Source organism: Haematobia irritans, chromosome 2, assembly GCF_050003625.1.
Source record: "Haematobia irritans isolate KBUSLIRL chromosome 2, ASM5000362v1, whole genome shotgun sequence".
Classification (NCBI taxonomy): Eukaryota; Metazoa; Arthropoda; class Insecta; order Diptera; family Muscidae; genus Haematobia; species Haematobia irritans.
In genome coordinates this window covers 225108111-225125899 of record NC_134398.1, presented here as the reverse complement: position 1 = coordinate 225125899, position 17789 = coordinate 225108111, and the positions used below count along the sequence as shown (strand labels likewise).

General features: G+C 31.4%; 1 protein-coding gene across 4 annotated transcripts in view; it reads left to right on the top strand.

The window, feature by feature from the left end:
- fusl (transmembrane protein fuseless) overlaps nucleotides 1–17789 on the top strand; it is a 59995-nt gene that overhangs the window by 1297 nt on the left and 40909 nt on the right. Inside the window, exon 1 of one of the 4 annotated variants that reach the window (XM_075297646.1) lies at nucleotides 10752–11138. The exons of 1 other annotated variant lie outside the window; for it this stretch is intronic. The gene's annotated coding sequence lies outside the window, so the exon portion shown is untranslated. Of the gene's footprint in view, nucleotides 1–10751; nucleotides 11547–11922; nucleotides 11941–17789 lie in introns of those variants that run through there. 2 more of the 4 variants (XM_075297642.1, XM_075297643.1) reach the window with 2 other exon arrangements.

Here is a 17789-nt window from a genome sequence, read left to right as displayed (position 1 = left end):
GAGAGAACAATTTCCATACAACACTGGAATTTTGTACGATGTTTTACTCGACAATTTTTTCAAAAATCATAAAATAGTTTTATTTAAAAATTACTCATTACTTTTGCCAGGAAATAATTTATTATTTTTTCTCGTTTGCTGTAAGGAAGTCAAGGAACCATAGTCGATAAAATTTTCAATATCATTATATTTGGGATGTAAAAAATCACTGGATCCTATGTGAACCTAAATGTTCCATGTTCCCCAAGAAGAAAAGAATTGTTTGACTAAGGTCATGCTGTTTTAGACTTTTTGTATCTTGACTACAACGCAAAAATAACAAATATTTCTCAATAATTTTTTTTAAAGAACTTTTTACTTGTGGCATAGGTTAATTTCTGAATTTGGAAATTTAAGGACTAGATAGCACATGAAAAAAGAATAAATTCAAATTTGTTTCGTAGTATCAAGTACGGTAAACTCAAATTTAGAGGAGAGTTGTGTCCTAAAAGTATCCTTACTTCAATTCTCCGCTTCTTTGGCTCGAAATCAGTACCAAAATCTTTAGTGTAAAGACAAAATCTTTGGAACCGGCAAGATTGTTGTCAGTGCATTGTTGTCGCCAGGGACAATGACAATGATTACGAGGTCACACGCAGAGAAGAAACATGATTGTCAAAATCATATTCGAAGAGCAAAATAATATGATAGCAGCTATTTTTGCGGCGACCATGTAACATTTTAACCTGCAACCATGTTGGCTCAGTGAACATGGTTCTAAAAAAACTATAATTGTCCTCATCTAAAATGTTATTCTATTGATAAAAAGAATTTTGTTTGAATGAAAAGAAAATGGTCACGATTTAAAATGTTATGGTATTTATTAAAAATGTTTTTCTCCTAGTTAAAAGAACATGGTCACAACCTAAAATGTTTTGATCTTTATGAAAAAAACTCTTTTCATCGTCGAAAAAAGGACGCCACTTGAGAAAAGAAAACACAAAATTAACTTTATTTGTTTGTTTTTATTTATTTATAAACTAATTCATTGTTTATTTGTATTTATAATGCCGTTCAAACAAACAACATATATTTTTACACACTCTATTTTATTTTAATTTCAACAGTAAGTAATTATTCCATATTTACGCAGACATCATGTAACTGCTAATAAAAATAAATGATCCATATAGCAAAATGCAGAACAAAAAACCGGTATATTTTTTCAATTACACTTTCCTTTTTTGTGTTCACATAAAACCACGTGCCACTTCTGAATAAATAAATTAACACAAAACACAGTAAATCCGTATTCTCGGTCCATTCCAAGAAACAATCAACACACGACTGACGCGCAAAATGAAAATCGTGTGTACCTGCTCAATGTTTTTATAAAATTCTTTTCGCTGCAAAAAAGTTAAAAAATTAAATGGCCACGAATAAAATGTAAATGGTCTTTATGGCCATGTAATGGTTCTAGACATGTCTATACTTAACCTATAAAAATTCTTTTTTCCCTGTAAAAAAGTAAAAAAATTGAATGGTTAGGAACATGATTTTCCCGACCATTTAATGGTCTCAAATTCTATCATTTAAATGATAGAACATGTTTGCGGTATTTCAGAATCATTCAAATGCTTATTGCCACCATACATGCTCTAGATAAGCATTAAATGGATGCGGCAACCATGTCCAAACATGGTTTTTCTGTGCGTGCAGCGAATGGCTTGAAGTCAACTTCGAATGACACAAATTATCTTTCGTAGTAGTTGCTCAATTGAGAAATGTTTCTCGGAATTTTTCGGAAATTCTCCGGGTACGTAGAAGCACAACCACTTCATTGCTATTCCGAGTATAACTTGTTTTCATTGGGTTAAGATCGTGGACTTTTTGATACTTATGTTAGACTTCAGCTTGAACTCCTTTTCCAATATAAATGTTGGATCCATTCACGGGATGTATTTTGACTTTTGCCATAGAAAATATTTTATTCACTTTGGGAGTTTTGAGCCAGCATTGGCCGCTACACCCAGAGAAGGAATATGATCACCTCCTAGAGCAAAATGTTATTTTTGGATGGTGAATATGTAACATGTTTGTCGTAACCATGCTATTTTCTGGGACATTTTGTACCAGAATTCGACAACAAGATGTTTACGCAAAATGTTCATGCTCCCCATACAAAAATAACATTTAAATTTAGAAGGTGCGTGTTGTGATTTTCTTAACTGAACTCAGACGCAATTCTATTGATCGCTTATAAATAAATTGAACTCTCAATAACACAACTATCATATAGATGTCATTACTAGTTTAAAGCACATAGACATATTTTTTAAAAACATTTTAATCATATTAAGCATCAGATCAAGACCGTTAAATATTATATATAATCGCAATTGCAAAGTAAAAATTATTTATTCTAACACTGAACAAAGTTTAGTTCAAGTAAAAAAAAAATTAAATCAAAAATTAATTGAAACAATCACATTTTTCATTTTAAGTTATTATTGGAATCTAAAACTATCTTCTCTTGTGTACATATATAAAAAAATAAATGACTACTCCACGTTATATAAAAAACATTTGTTTTGATAAAAATATATAATTTGGCTAGTATACAGTGTTATTAATTTGATAAGATTAACTGTGATTCCAACTTCCAAGTGTTTGTCCATTATTTAATCGTGTTACGATCTACGACACTGCATTTTTCAATTGACAATGTTTTTCTTTTATAAAATATATGGAGATAACTAATAATAGCGATGGAATCTACAATATTGAGTTCTTTAATATAACTTGAATTCAGATAACATATGATTCGATATGCTAAGTAATTTAGCTAAGAATTCTAAATATTGTTTATTAAAATTTTACAATTACGTATGGACGAACTAAAGTAGGGTGAGTGCAGCAAATGTGGTATACCCATTTGTTTTTCGATACCGACTTACTAGTGATAGCCATCCAAGCAACTATGAGCGAAAAATAAGCACGAATTCATAAAATGTGCAGGTAATGTGGTACACCATAATGTAGATTTTTTTTGGTTAAAAGAAAAAATAAATGCTATATATGTATTGCAATTGCATACATTTTATATATTCCAATGCGAAAACACATCAGCCGTTCTCTCGAGAAAAAATTCGAAGATAAATATCTTTAAGATGCCAAGTTGTTGTTCAAAGCTCGAATTCGATTCCCGAGCACTTCTAGAAATATTAAATTCATTTATGATGCCCACTATGCATCGATTATATATGCAACAGCAACGGAGACTCGCATGAGAGCACTTGATCAGGTTAAAACACACAGATTTACGATTATCCATTGGTACTTTCAGAACTTGTTCAGCCGACTAAATGCAGGACATTACATATATCCGATCTTGCTTCTTAGAAAGCTAGGACAATGTATGAGTTTTGTGACGTCACAATCACCACCTCTATTGAAAATTAAATGATGCAACTAAGCTTAGTTACCTAACATTTAAACCAACACGGAGCCATCCTTTCTATATTAGGTTAGGTTTGGTGGCAGCCCGATGTATCGGGCTCACTTAGACTATTCAGTCCATTGTGATACCACATTGGTGAACTTCTCTCTTATCACTGAGTGCTGCCCGATTCCATGTTAAGCTCAATGACAAGGGACCTCCTTTTTATAGCCGAGTCCGAACGGCGTTCCACATTGCAGTGAATGTTTAGGATATTTTTTTCTCTCACTCACTCTCTCCGACTCAATGCGGGACATTACATTATATCCGAGCTTGCTTCTTAGAAAGCTAGGACAATATATGAATTTTACTCTCAAGATTTTGTGACGTCACAATCATCACCTCTATAGAAAATTAAATAATGAAACTAAGCTTAGTTACCTAACATTTAAACCAACAAGGAACCATCCTTTCTATATTAGATTTTAGTATATTTTTTTCTCTCACTCATTCTCTCTCGCTCTACTATTGCAAAAGCGTGGAGAGACCTTTAGAAACCAAGACAACATTGGATAAAAAAAAGTAATAAGTAATTGTTTGAGGGCAATTGCCCAACAAAAAATACTTCAGCATTAAGAGTTTAGTTGCGCTTTTTGGTATACAATAAACTAGACAGTGCATCCACACTTCATGAATCGGTGGCAATAACTTAAACGAGTAATCAAACTAGTTTATGATCATTCATTTACGTTAATGCAACCAATTCATGCAGTATAGATGCATGAAAGGTAGTGCTGTTTTCTTTCACACCAACAATGATATACTCAAGATTATATATAACTTCTGAGCAATATTTCTATTAAAATGAACAATTATATCAGCGCTTTGTAGAAGCTGCTCTAAATCGGGACATCGCCCACAAAAATCAGAGCTGATTCGCTTGTTTTGTAAGCAGTTGGTACTGCCTTTCTCCCTTACAATCCTGCTGAAATAGTACTTCATTTTTTGCTGGGTTAATATAAGAAAGTTAGGCAACCGGTGCTTGTATACATTTCAACACAAAGATTATAAGAACCAAATTAAAGCGTAAATATCACGGTTGCCACAATTGGTAGAATACGACACATATGCAATTCAAAGGATATTTATATATCCAAACATGTTCGTTAATAGGAGAGGTTAAAATATATGATACTGAAATAAACTTCTAAATAAAATTGTAAAACATTTCTTTCGCAGAAACAAATTTTTTCATACTAACCACAAAAATTTGATCAAAACTTAAAAATAAAGATTTTTAAATTTGGTAGATTTTTGTTAAAATTTTCTTCAAATTTTTGTAGATTAAGTTGACTCTATTTTAAGAGTATACCTCAGAATTTCTCGGCACCGATACTTTCAAGAACAGAGTCAGTGAAATCAAGCAGATTTGCCCTTTCCCAGTAAATACCTGATAGAAATGATCTTCTCCTACATTCTCGGATTGCAAGGTCATTTTTAAATGCAAATAAAACAAGTATTGATGATAATCAATTTATAAAATTCGCATGCACATTATAATTAATTGAACATTCTTTATTATGAGTTTCTTTAATATTGTGTAAATAATTATTTTAGGGTCTATATAACCAAACTGTGTTGGGACCCATATAAAATGTTTAAATAAACAAATGATAACAAGAGCTGTATATAGCAAATAATTACCATTTAAAGTACTGGTAGTATATCAATGACATTATGTAATAACAAGGTGTCTGCAAATTTCATGATGAACTTCAATCATAAATTTTAATATTTCCGGAGCAGCAGAAAGGTAAATTTTTTTGAGATTTGCTCGCACTTTTGATAAAAATAAGAATTTCTTTAAGATATGCAAACACCAAAAAACACATGTGCCCACACATATTCTGATATTATACTCTTCATCAATGAAAAAAACCACATCGTTTTAGAAAGTTGTGTTTTAGTACTAAAATCGAAGTCGCAAACGGCAGTGTAGTAGACTATGAACGAGATTTTGTTGATGTTTCTACATTGTAAATCTACTGAGTTGACATTACATTGAGGAGATTTTGAATAGATGTTGAAAGCAGTATTAGATTATTTCTACTTTGGGAAAGGTCGACAACCCACCTTTCCATATGTACGAAATTGGAAAATTGGTAAAGTTTTTAATTTTACATTTGTTTAGCGCTTTATCAACCCTTAAATAAATGCTGATTCTTCTATAATTGCTTATTCTTCAATAACAGTTAGTTTCTATTTAATAGCTTTCCTAACACTTTTTTCATGTATGCGTTTATTGCCATACATACATTTCGTTCATTTTATTTAAACAACCTAGCTCATAGGTACTAAAATACGAGCAAATATGTAAACAAATCTAGTCAATAAAGTGATTAAACATGATTTAAATACTCTTTGTAGACAAGGCATAAAACTTGTGCCGTTTATTAGGGTGTTTAGGAAAAGTGTTTTCTCTTTTACTTTTGTGTTTCAAATTCGTTACTTGTCAGTCTCCAATACAAATGAACATATTCCATATTCGAAATTAGTTTATGTTGGGAAATCTCATAGATTATAACTTTTTTTTATTGTATTCGACCTGTACTTGGATTTTTTATTAAAAGTACAGGATTCAACAGGTCGTATGATAGGGGATATGGAGCGTATGATAAATGCATTGAAATTGTTCATACGCTTTGCGACACCATGTTTTGCACAAGTTTAAACGAGTCGCTTCAATGTAACCTATTATATTATAAACTCTCATGAGGATGATATCACTTTGGCCCATACAAAATAAATATATCCTGATGGTTAAATTAATCGATTATGTCATCAATGCATTATTATTCATATTTCTGTGGGAATGACAATCATACCTAACGCAATGTAAATGCAAATGAAAAAAAAATAAACTTTTATTTTAAGTTTGAGATCTTAATACATTTTTTTGATTCAAATAGAGATTTTTTAAAATTTTCCGAGAATCAAGTTTAAAGAAAAACTTTCTTTCATATGGTATACATTTTATACATACATTTGGACAAATTAAAAACGCCTTCAGGCCTAGGATTTGAAGCGCTATGTGGACACATAGCAATGAACCAAGAATGGATTAAAAAGAGTTTTCTAGCTTCATTTCTACCACACAATGATCACCATCTCTCACTTACGGTTACCACAGTTGGTAGAATTCTGCCAAAATGGTAGATTTTTTACTGTTCGGTTACGGTTCGGTGTTACGGTTGCCACAGTTGGTAGAATTCTGCCAAAATGGTAGATTTTTTACTGTTCGGTAGATTTGTAGAATTCTTAATGTTTTGGTAGACTTTGAAAAACGTTCCATCTAAGAGATACTTTAATTTTCTATACAAATAAATTTTTGCAAAAATTTTCTATGGAAATAACATTTTTCAACAACATTTTCTATACAAATAATATTTTTTTTGTGATTTGTGGTATAAATTTCTTCAAATTTTAGTAGATTATTTTTGGCATGAGTGGCAACCATGTTCTCGAGAGTATTTTTAGTGATTTAGAGAGCAAGGATTGCACAAAAGACTTATCAAAGATTGTGCCAAAGGTAGGGAATTTGAACAAAATTTCCGACATTGTTCGCTGTTGAACAATTAAATTAAATGAGGAAATGAAAAAGTATAAAGTATATGCACTACCCAGCAAAAAAATTTGGAAGTTCTTCCAAAGGCACAAATTTAAAAGCACTTCCAGAAGATGCACTCCCAATGATGTTCTTTATTTTAACTACCCAGGAAGTTCTTTTAATTCAATCTTTTATAACTTGGTTTTTTCATACTTTTAACGGGTAATTTAAATTTTTATACCCACCACCATAAAATGGTGACGGGGGTATAATAAGTTTGTCATTCCGTTTGTAACACATCGAAATATTGATTTCCGACTATATAAAGTATATATATTCTTGATCAGGGAGAAATTCTAAGACGATATAAGCATGTCCGTCTGTCCGTCTGTCTGTCTGTCTGTCTGTTGTAATCACGCTACAGCCTTCAATAACGGCGTTATCGTCCCCAAATTTGGCACAGATTAGTTTTTTGTTTGCAGGCAGGTCAAGTTCGAAGATGGGCTATATCGGTCCAAGTTTTGATATAGTCCCCATATAAACCGACCTCCCGATTTGGGGTCTTGGGCCTATAAAAACCGTATTTTTATCAGATTTGCCTGAAATTGTAAATCCAGAGGTATTTTGGGACCATAAAGAGGTGTGTCGAAAATGGTCCGTATCGGTCCATGTTTTGATATAGCCCCCATATAGACCGATCTCCCGATTCTGCTTCTTAGGCGTCTAGAAACAGTATTTTCTATCCGATTTGTCTGAAATTGAAAATCTAGAGGTATTTTAGGACCATAAGGAAGTGTGTCGAAAATGGTCCGTATCGGTCCATGTTTTGATATAGCCCCCATATAGACCGATCTCCCGATTTTGCTTCTTGGGCGTCTAGAAACTATATTTACCATCCAATTTGCCTGAAATTGGAAATCTAAAGGTATTGTAGGACTATAAAGAGGTGTGTCGAAAATGGTCCGTATCGGTCCATGTTTTGGTATAGCCCCCATATAGACCGATCTCCCGATTTTGCTTCTTGCGCGTCTAGAAACAGTATTTTCTATCCGATTTGTATGAAATTGAAAATCCAGAGGTATTTTGGGACCATAAAGAGGTGAGTCGAAAATGGTCCGTATCGGTCCATGTTTTGATATAGCCTCTACATAAAGCAACCTCCCGATTTGGAGTCTTGGGCCTATAAAAATCGTAGATTTTATCCAATTTGCCTGAAATTGGAAATATAGAGGTATTTGAGGACCATAAAAAAGTGTGCCGAAAATGGTGCCCATCGGTCCATGTTTTGGTATAGCCCCCATATAGACCGATATCCCGATTTTGCTTCTAGGGCTTCTAGAAACAATATTTACAATACGATTTGCCTGAAATTGGAAATCTAGAAGTATTTGAGGACCATAAAAAGGTGTGCCGAAAATTGTGCTCATCGGTCCATGTTTTGATATAGGCCCCATAGAGACTGATCTCCCGATTTTGCTTCTTGGGCTTCTAGAAACTATATTTTCTATCCGATTTTCCTGAAATTGAAAATCTAGAGTTCTTTTGGGACCATAGAAAGGTGTGCCGAAAATGGTGCCCATCGGTCCATGTTTTGGTATAGCCCCCATATACACCGATCTCCCGGCTTTATTTCTTGGGCTTCTAGAATCCGTAGTTTTTATCCGATTTGCTGGAAATTAGTAATCTATAATGAAATTTTAGACAAACGAAATTTCCTTTTCTTATAAAGTATTTTCGTTTATTCAACTCTAAAATTCTCTAAAGTAGCAGGCGCACTGATCATGAAAATTGCTTCAAACTGAAAGTAAAATTTCCAGATTTTACTCATCGTATTTATTTAAATAATGGCGGAAAAAATCTACAGATTTAAGATTTCAAATCAAGGCGTAATTTAATCATATCCTCGATATGTTTATAATTTCTCTAAAATTCAAACAAAATTGGTAGAATCTTTAAAGTTTTTCTTCGGGAGCTGACTGCCTTGGGAGAAGATTTGTCATCAAACCCCCTACAATTCTATATAGTATCAAGTAACCCACTACGACGAAGAGTTTTCAAAGTAAACTATCATATTTATTTCATGGTGGTGGGTATTTAAAATTCGGCCCGGCCGAATTTACTGCTGTATATACTTGTTTTGTTTCAAATAGGTTAAAAACAGAGTAAGAATTCATAAAATGATACAAATCATTTAAATTTTGTCGAAAAAAATGTCCAATATGAAAAAATTGTGAATTTTTGAAAATATTTGAGGTCAAACGTTTCCGACAAGCGTTAGATAACATTAAAAATTATAAAAAATTATAAAAAATTATAAAAATTATTTATTGGAAAAAATATCACAGAATTTTTTAATTTACATCCAAAAACATTGAATTCGGATCCCACCTAAAGAAGTGATGCAAATTCAGTGCAACCGCTGTTGAAATGGAGTACTTCCGTCCTATGACAAGCCCGTTTTAAATTCATCGTTTCGGCGTCAATTTTGCACCACTTCCGGATCCAAAAAGAACATTCTCATTACTTTTTTTTGGCGACGCTTTGTTTGCTGGGTACATGTCAGCAACCCCGTAAATCAAAACAACAATAAAATTTCTTTTGTATATACATATGTCTCCTAAGTTTAAGATAACCCAAAAGTACTATTAATATTTTATCTAAAATACTGTGGAGAATAATTCCCGCTATTACTTGGGAGCGAAAATATAAAAAAAATCCCGGAAATTTCCAGGATGCAGTTAGGAAAGCTCCCTATATGTAAACAATATTTTTATTAGTTAATTAAATTAAATTACCGCAATTATGAATAAATGGCTTACTTAATTAAAAACACAAATTCTAAACATAAACAAAATATAGAGTATATATTTGAAAGAAAGAAGAAAGAATTTCAATTGAAAACAAAATTGCCCTAATGAAATAGATGCTACACTAATAAATTAACATTTCAGTTAATAGTCAGTTGAAGACAATTAAAACTAAAACACATACATTTGAATGGTTCCGACAAATAATGTGCCTATTAAATTCATATAAAAATGAAAGAAGACACCATAAATTAAAATTCTTGTAACATAACTCATACGCTACCTATGCTCATACACACTGATGCTGTCATAACTGGGAAGAGAGAGTGAGAAAGATCTTTCAAAAATGTAGACCATTGAGAGAATGAGAATACAGATTTAAATAAATAAAACATGAGTTAGAAAGACAAACAAACGTATTGCAGTAGCCCTCAATCGGGATTTTCAATGCTCTCAAAATTCCCACCCCCTAAAGCATAGCCATTTACACTTGATCTAGTAAAATATAATTGGTTATTGTATTATTAGGACTAGTGTATTTGTGTGAATGGTGTGCGTCAAATATGTAAACAAATAACTACGAAAATAATAATAAAAAAAAAACAAAAGCAAAGCCAATGTGTCTTATTTTATCTCTGCTAATTTTTATTGAGTGATTTTTATCCGCACACTAAACTGTTGCTGTGATAAGATTTTGAGTATGAGCAAATTGTGTATAGGTATTGTATAGCGACAATAACGGCGACGCTAACGATGTAGACGATGACAACAATAATCCAACGATCAAACACCAACTACTAATACTTTTAGAGGGACAGATGGACGGACAGAAATGGTCGGCTTGCTAGCTAGGTGGTCTGCTCTGGTGTAGATGGATAATCGTGTGAGCTCTAAAATCAGTTTCAGTTTATTGTGACTCGGCGGTGCTTAGAGATACATTTTCATAATTTTCTCCCACAAAACCCAAAACACTTTTGGGATACTTATATGTTTTGCATATCGCGAGTGGAACACCTTACACTAAAAGACGACGTCTTGCAACCATTAGAATACCAATGTCAATTGTTGCATTATTGAGTTAACATTTGAGTCAGATTTGCTTTTGAATAGCATCAGTGAATTATATCCAGCGGCTATATGATCAGTTGCATATTTTGCTTTTAGCCAAACGAACGAGTTGAGTTTAAGAAAAATAATAACAATTACAAATAACGAAACGATGTTTGATAACTTTGTGTGGAAACAGCAATCATAGCTTTACAAAATACAACGAATATCCTTTTTATGGAAAACTTCCGGTGCTAACGTACGACGATCAAAATAATACATATGAATAATACATACATATGCACACTGGCAAATTATATATAAAAAATACACATTTTAAATTTTAATATGGAAATTTATGCGAAATGAAGAAAAATTCCAAACAAACAAGAGCATACCTTTAAACGCCACCCTCACACACACACCATAGACATCTCACGCACACACACATACGGGCAAGCGAAACCCCCTCACAAAAGTAACCACACTCCACAATGATGAATATTCCAAAATTATGAATATTTCGTGTTTTTTTCTTTTGCGTATATCTCGTATGCGTACGTGTGTTTGTCCATAGGTTTTTATATATGCGAATTTTATAATTCGGTATGAAAAAAGTGTTTTCGATCGAATATAAGTGAATAAAGTAACGGAAAATAAGAAAAAGGTGAATTAAAGCAAAAAATAAATAGAAAAAAAAAAACGTAACTAGAATAGTGGCAAAACAATAACTACAAACTGTGTCATTTCATATTTTGTTGTTCTGTTCTTTTACTATGTTTTGCATTTACCATCATTATCATCGCGTCACCACAATATTATAGTGCCTATGATGGATATCTGTTTTTTTTCTTTCTATGAAATCGGAAAAAATTATTAATGTGTACGTTTGTACAAGTTTATAAATCCTATTATGTATAATAGCACAAAGTAACCAAAATATTTACTTTCCATCAAATAACAAAAAAAACTGTTCTGTTTTTCGATTTCATCTGCAGCCAAAACATTATCCTTTCTTTGTTTAACTTACAAATTTTGGAAATACCAGTACATCAAATCAGGTATCCTATACATATTTTAAAATTACCAAAAATTAAGGTTTTTTTTCTTTTTACACTGAAAAAACAGTGAATCAACCAGGAAGAGAACTTTTGATTAATTTTAGAAAATGTTGAATATTTGTAGAAAATTTTAACTAAAGAGTATTATAAGAGCTGGCATCACGCCGATATCACAAAAATAAGTAAATATTTTTCGACAAATTCAAGAGAATTTATTAGACATAATTTTTTTTTCACTAGTTAAAGAACATTTTGTAGTTTTAAGGAAAAAATGGAGTTCAAAATTGCAAGAATGTCTTTAATGGTGTACATTACGCAACCTAAATTTTAGGAAGCGAAATTTACAAAATATTAGGGACAAATTCCTTTAAAATAATGAAACTTTAATTAAAATAAAGTTTATAATCTTTGCTTCAAAAAACGTTTACATTAAATTTAGGACACAAATTTTGTACATTTGGGACCCTTCATTAAAGTCGCATGTTTTTGAACTAAGGCTAATTTTCCTTAAAGTAAAGAAACACATTTTTGATTTAAAGATGTTAAAGAAATTGTCCTTAAATTAACTGAAATATTGAAACTTTAGATTTGAGATAAAAACGCTTCAAATATTAGCCTATACTATTTTGAGGATTTAGCGTCTTTGGTTTAAAGTTTTTTTTGGAATTAAGAAAACATTTTTTACTTTGAAGTATCCGTTATAATTTGGATTTTTAAACTGGCTTTTGTTTATACGCGAGTACCTTTGTTAATAAACCGCGAAAATAGAATGAAAATTTAATAAATAAGATCTGTATCCTAATTTTAATTTTATTGGTCCTATGGGTCACTAAAAAATTTCTTTATTTTAAATAATCAATACCAAAATCCTTAAAGGAAGGCCAAAATCTTTGGATCCAAGTAAACTTTTTTTTTTGAGTCGCATGTTTTTGAACTAAGGCTAATTTTCCTTAAAGTAAAGAAACACATTTTTGATTTAAAGATGTTAAAGAAATTGTCCTTAAATTAACTGAAATATTGAAACTTTAGATTTGAGATAAAAACGCTTCAAATATTAGCCTATATTATTTTGAGGATTTAGCGTCTTTGGTTTAAAGTTTTTTTGGAATTAAGAAAACATTTTTTACTTTGAAGTATCCGTTATAATTTGGATTTTTAAACTGGCTTTTGTTTATACGCGAGTACCTTTGTTAATAAACCGCGAAAATAGAATGAAAATTTAATAAATAAGATCTGTATCCTAATTTTAATTTTATTGGTCCTATGGGTCACTAAAAATTTTCTTTATTTTTAAGAATCAATACCAAAATCCTTAAAGGAAGGTCAAAATCTTTGGATCCAAGTAAACTTTTTTTTGAGTGTATGTTTAAATAAATGGTAATACCGTATTACAAATTTTTTCAATTTGAAAGTTTATCATTAAACCGATTAATTCATATGCCTATCAGTATTTAAGGTATTAAATCGAATTTGGTGAAATGTATATAAAAACCTACACTGAAAAAACAGTGAACCTACTAGGAAGAAAAATGTTAGATAATTTTAGAAAATTTATATTAGTTTTAGAGAATTTAACTAAACAGTATAACAAACGCTGAAATTACACAGCTATCACAAAAATAAGTAAATATCGGCATACGAAGTTCAAGATGGGCACATTTGTAGTAAAATTTACAAATTTAAAGTAATAATGAACCATTTTGTGGGAAGTAAGATTTCAGTACATTTGTTTGTCCAAAAGTCAATAAACTTTTAAATGAAGTCCTTATAGTTAAGTGATTCGAAAAATTGGTATCTTAACATGAAAGAAAATGTTGTTTGATTAATGTCAACTTGGCTTTAATAATTCTGAAAACTTTTTCAATATTAATGAAATCGTCTTTAGATTTGTGGACATTTTGTAACTTCACTACAAAACAAAACATAAAGATGTTTTTCAAATTTTTTTCATTGAAACATAGTATAATTTCTACTTGAAGTCAACCATGAATTTAGGAATTTAAGTTGTCGTTAACATGTTTATGAAGGACTAAAAAACCTAAAAAAAATAAATTAAATTTTTTTGCGTACATTATTATAAATGTACGCAAAACTCAAATTTAAAAGAAAATTGTGTCTTAATGTTGTCCTTGCATTAATTCTCCGGTTCTTTGGCTCGGATCAAAATCATTAATGTAAAGACAAAATCTTTGCAACTCAGCATGTTTTTTTTAGTGTAGGAGGTTTTTAACGTATTATAAAGAGATATACATTTTCTATCGAAATGTATCGATATGGAAGATATAACTTTCATACGCGATATCATCTTCATATCGAATTAGTGTCCCCGTTCGGGAATAAATGCTCTCGGGGAATCGAACAAGTGACTAAAAGAAGTCAAACAATCGATAGCTATTTTTTAAAAAATAAAAACGATAATCGGCCGCACCGAGCGAGAGTTGCTTTGGATTTTGTTCACGCGCACACCTCTACACTGAAAAAAAAGCATGCCCGGTTCCAAAGATTTTGTCTTTACTTTAAAAATTTTGGTATTGATTCCGAGCCAAAGACGCGGAGAATACAAGTAAGGATAATTTTAAGACACAATTCTCTTTTAAATTTGGGTTTTGTGTACTTGATTCCAGGAAGCAAATTTTAATTTTTCGCTTTTTCAGCTTTTTTTCGTCGTATGCTATTAAAGTCCTTTAAAAACGAGTGAACGGAAACTTTATTTTCCTAATTAAGACTCGACTTTCTATGTTTCAAGTAAAAAACGTCTTTAAAATAAAGTGTTGAAAAACATGTTCTATATTTGGACGATTTTTTGCTTAGTAGTCAAGATGCAAAAACACAACAAATTTAAAGACAATTTCATTAAATTTAAAGATTTTTTCTGAATTATTAAAGTCAAATTGACCTTAGCCCAAACATTTTTTCTTTCATGTTATGATACCCATTTTTAAGTGAAATCATTTAATTATAAAGACAATACGACTTCAGTGAAAAGTTTATCGACTTTTGGACAAGGAAAAAAACTTTATATTAGAGAAATGCGTCTTCTATGCTAAGCAAAATTTATATTCGTATTTTAAAGACATGAAATCTTTGACCTCACGACAATATTTTTTTCAGTGTACTTCCTGCTGATTCGAAGTAGTGACATTTTTGCGAAAGATGATAAAACAAACACCCAATTACTTGCAGGGACATCACATGTGCTTTATTTCAAATGTATTAAAAGTCCCAGGCCCTTCGTTTGGTCTTCCCCTATGGAGTATTTTTGGACTTGGACTTTTTCAACTGTTATTGAAAATTGGAAAATTCAAATTTACTAGACGAAGAAAGGGGCCTTTCCTATGTCCAACTATTTTTCTCCATTTTACTTCAATATTGTAAGGTTGTAGATGGTGGTGGTGGAGATGAAAACTGATTGTCTGACTTTTTAAGTTTATTTAATTTACAATACCCATGGAGGATTTCATATAGTGAAAAACGTCACTTGGGTTTTTGGCCGGACTTTTTACAAAATGAAATCCCCGATTTGTCTGAAACGTAAAAGGTTATAATGCATTATTTAAACAGAAAACGGAGTTTGGATTAAACTAATCTAATCTGTCTTATAAAATAGTGTGTAGCTACACTGAAAAAAAAGTATGCCCCGTTCCAAAGATTTTGTCGTTCCATTAAAAATTTGGGTATTGATTCCGAGCCAAAACCTAGTTAACGATAACTTTCCTGTAGAAATTATGCTATGTTTCAAGTAAAAAACCTCTTTAAAATAAAGTGTTGAAAAGCACGACCTATATTTGAACGATATTTTGCTTTGTAGTCAAGATGCAAAAATACAACAAATATAAAGACAATTTCATTAATTTTAAAGATTTTTTATGAATTATTAAATATAAGTTGACCTTAGCCCAAAAATTTTTTCTTTCATGTTATGATACCCATTTTTAAGTCAAATCACTTCATTATAAGGACAATACGACTTCATCGACTTTTGGACAAGGAAAAAATCTTTATATTAGAGAAATGCGTCTTCTATGCTAAGCAAAATTTGCATTCGTATTTTAAAGACAAGAAATCTTTGACCTCACGACAATATTTTTTTCAGTGTACATGACATTGTGTTATTGTTCGACCGAGACTGGGCTACAACATTTGTATGCAAAGAAAATGTGATCCTGTTACTGGTTTGGTAAAAGTTAGCTAACAGATATGTTAGACATTTTTATTTTAAGAGGGATTGATTATTGATCATTTAAAAAATACCAATAAAGGATCCCCAAAAAGCATGGTATTGGTTCAATGATTGGCATATTCAATTCCAGATACCGATAAACACTAAATTAGTTCTCAACCATTTTAAAACCTTAGCATTTCTAATGGAGAGTTGATAAGTTCTAATTGCTACAATAAATACATTCTGTTAACAGGAAATTAGAAATAATACAATTGAATTAAATTTATTCTTTTTTAACTTGACCTATCCCACACAAAGCAAGGTAAAAAGCCAATGAACTCAATGATCAGCAATGAAAAAATACATACCCAGATTTTAGGTTAATCTCCAAATGTTGTCGCATGAGATTGCTAGCACTTGGATTACTCGTTTTTTTCTTCTGAAAGGTCTTAATGTCAAACATAAATTTCACATTCGCACTTGCACATTGGTAATTTTATACCAAAACTTATTCTCGAGATTAATAATGATGACAATGGTGAAGTTGATGATGATCTAGCTGCTTACGACAACGCATAAATACTAAATTTAAGACAGAATTAATTTAACTACGCTGATGTATTCCATGGATCTGCCAGGGAGAACATGTGCGAGACCATTGAAAGTCGTCTACGAGTATATGTAGATAATCGTAATATCTAAATTCTCTAGACTCTGGGGGAATCACATTGGTCCGGGGTTTCGTGTTCCGTGTACTAACATTGATGGTAATTGATTTAAATAGTTATTTATTTAACAAAGAGAGCTAATCTCGCATACTCCATCTCACATATGTCCCAAGACGAAAATATATAAACACTACAAAGAAATGTATGCCATTATATCGTAGAGCGCCTCTTAAGATGAGAGTATTATGTGAGTTTGTTTAAACAAATATTTTTCCAAACCGTGTGTGGTGCGGTAATTAATTAACCCTCTAATGCCCCAATTTTTTTTCCAGCTGATTAAATTTTCAATGTTAACGACACAAAAGCAAGAAAACTAAAAAAGAAAAATTTATACGGTAAAATTCAGTATATGCTGCAAAGCCTCTTGAGCGGTATCAACTAAGTCTTCTTTTTATTTTACCCATTTTTGTTGTCTTAAGGTGTGTTTTACTAAAAGCTTTCTTATTAAACGAAGCCCGCCTAAAGGCGGGATTGGGCATTAGAGGGTTAAGTACAAGGAATACAGTTATTCTAGAAATTCACATTAAATTCCCAATTAGCAAACTCTGGTTAAAATTCAACCAAAGATAATTTAGTATTTAAGATACAATCCTGATCTCCTTTATTGAGAGAGCAAGTATGTGTACCTCAATACAGGTGATATTCTGCCAACTTTTTTGCAGTGGTTCGAATTTAGTGCTTTTTGATTTCCAAAAAGCACCAAATTGCCAATTTAGTGCCTTTTCAAAAAAATCACCAACTTGGTGCTTTCTGGCGTTTTCATTAGGTGCCTTTGGTGCTTTTTTCAATATTTGGAAGTTTGTTGTTGTTTTTTTTTTGTTTTTTTAGTAGTACATTGAATTTTTGCCGGCTGGAATAGTTTTTGTGATGGGAACTGGTATGATAGAATTTATAGCTTTGTCCAGGAAAAAGCGTAAATAGACAAGGATACACTTTCTATTTTAATTTTTGTCATCATA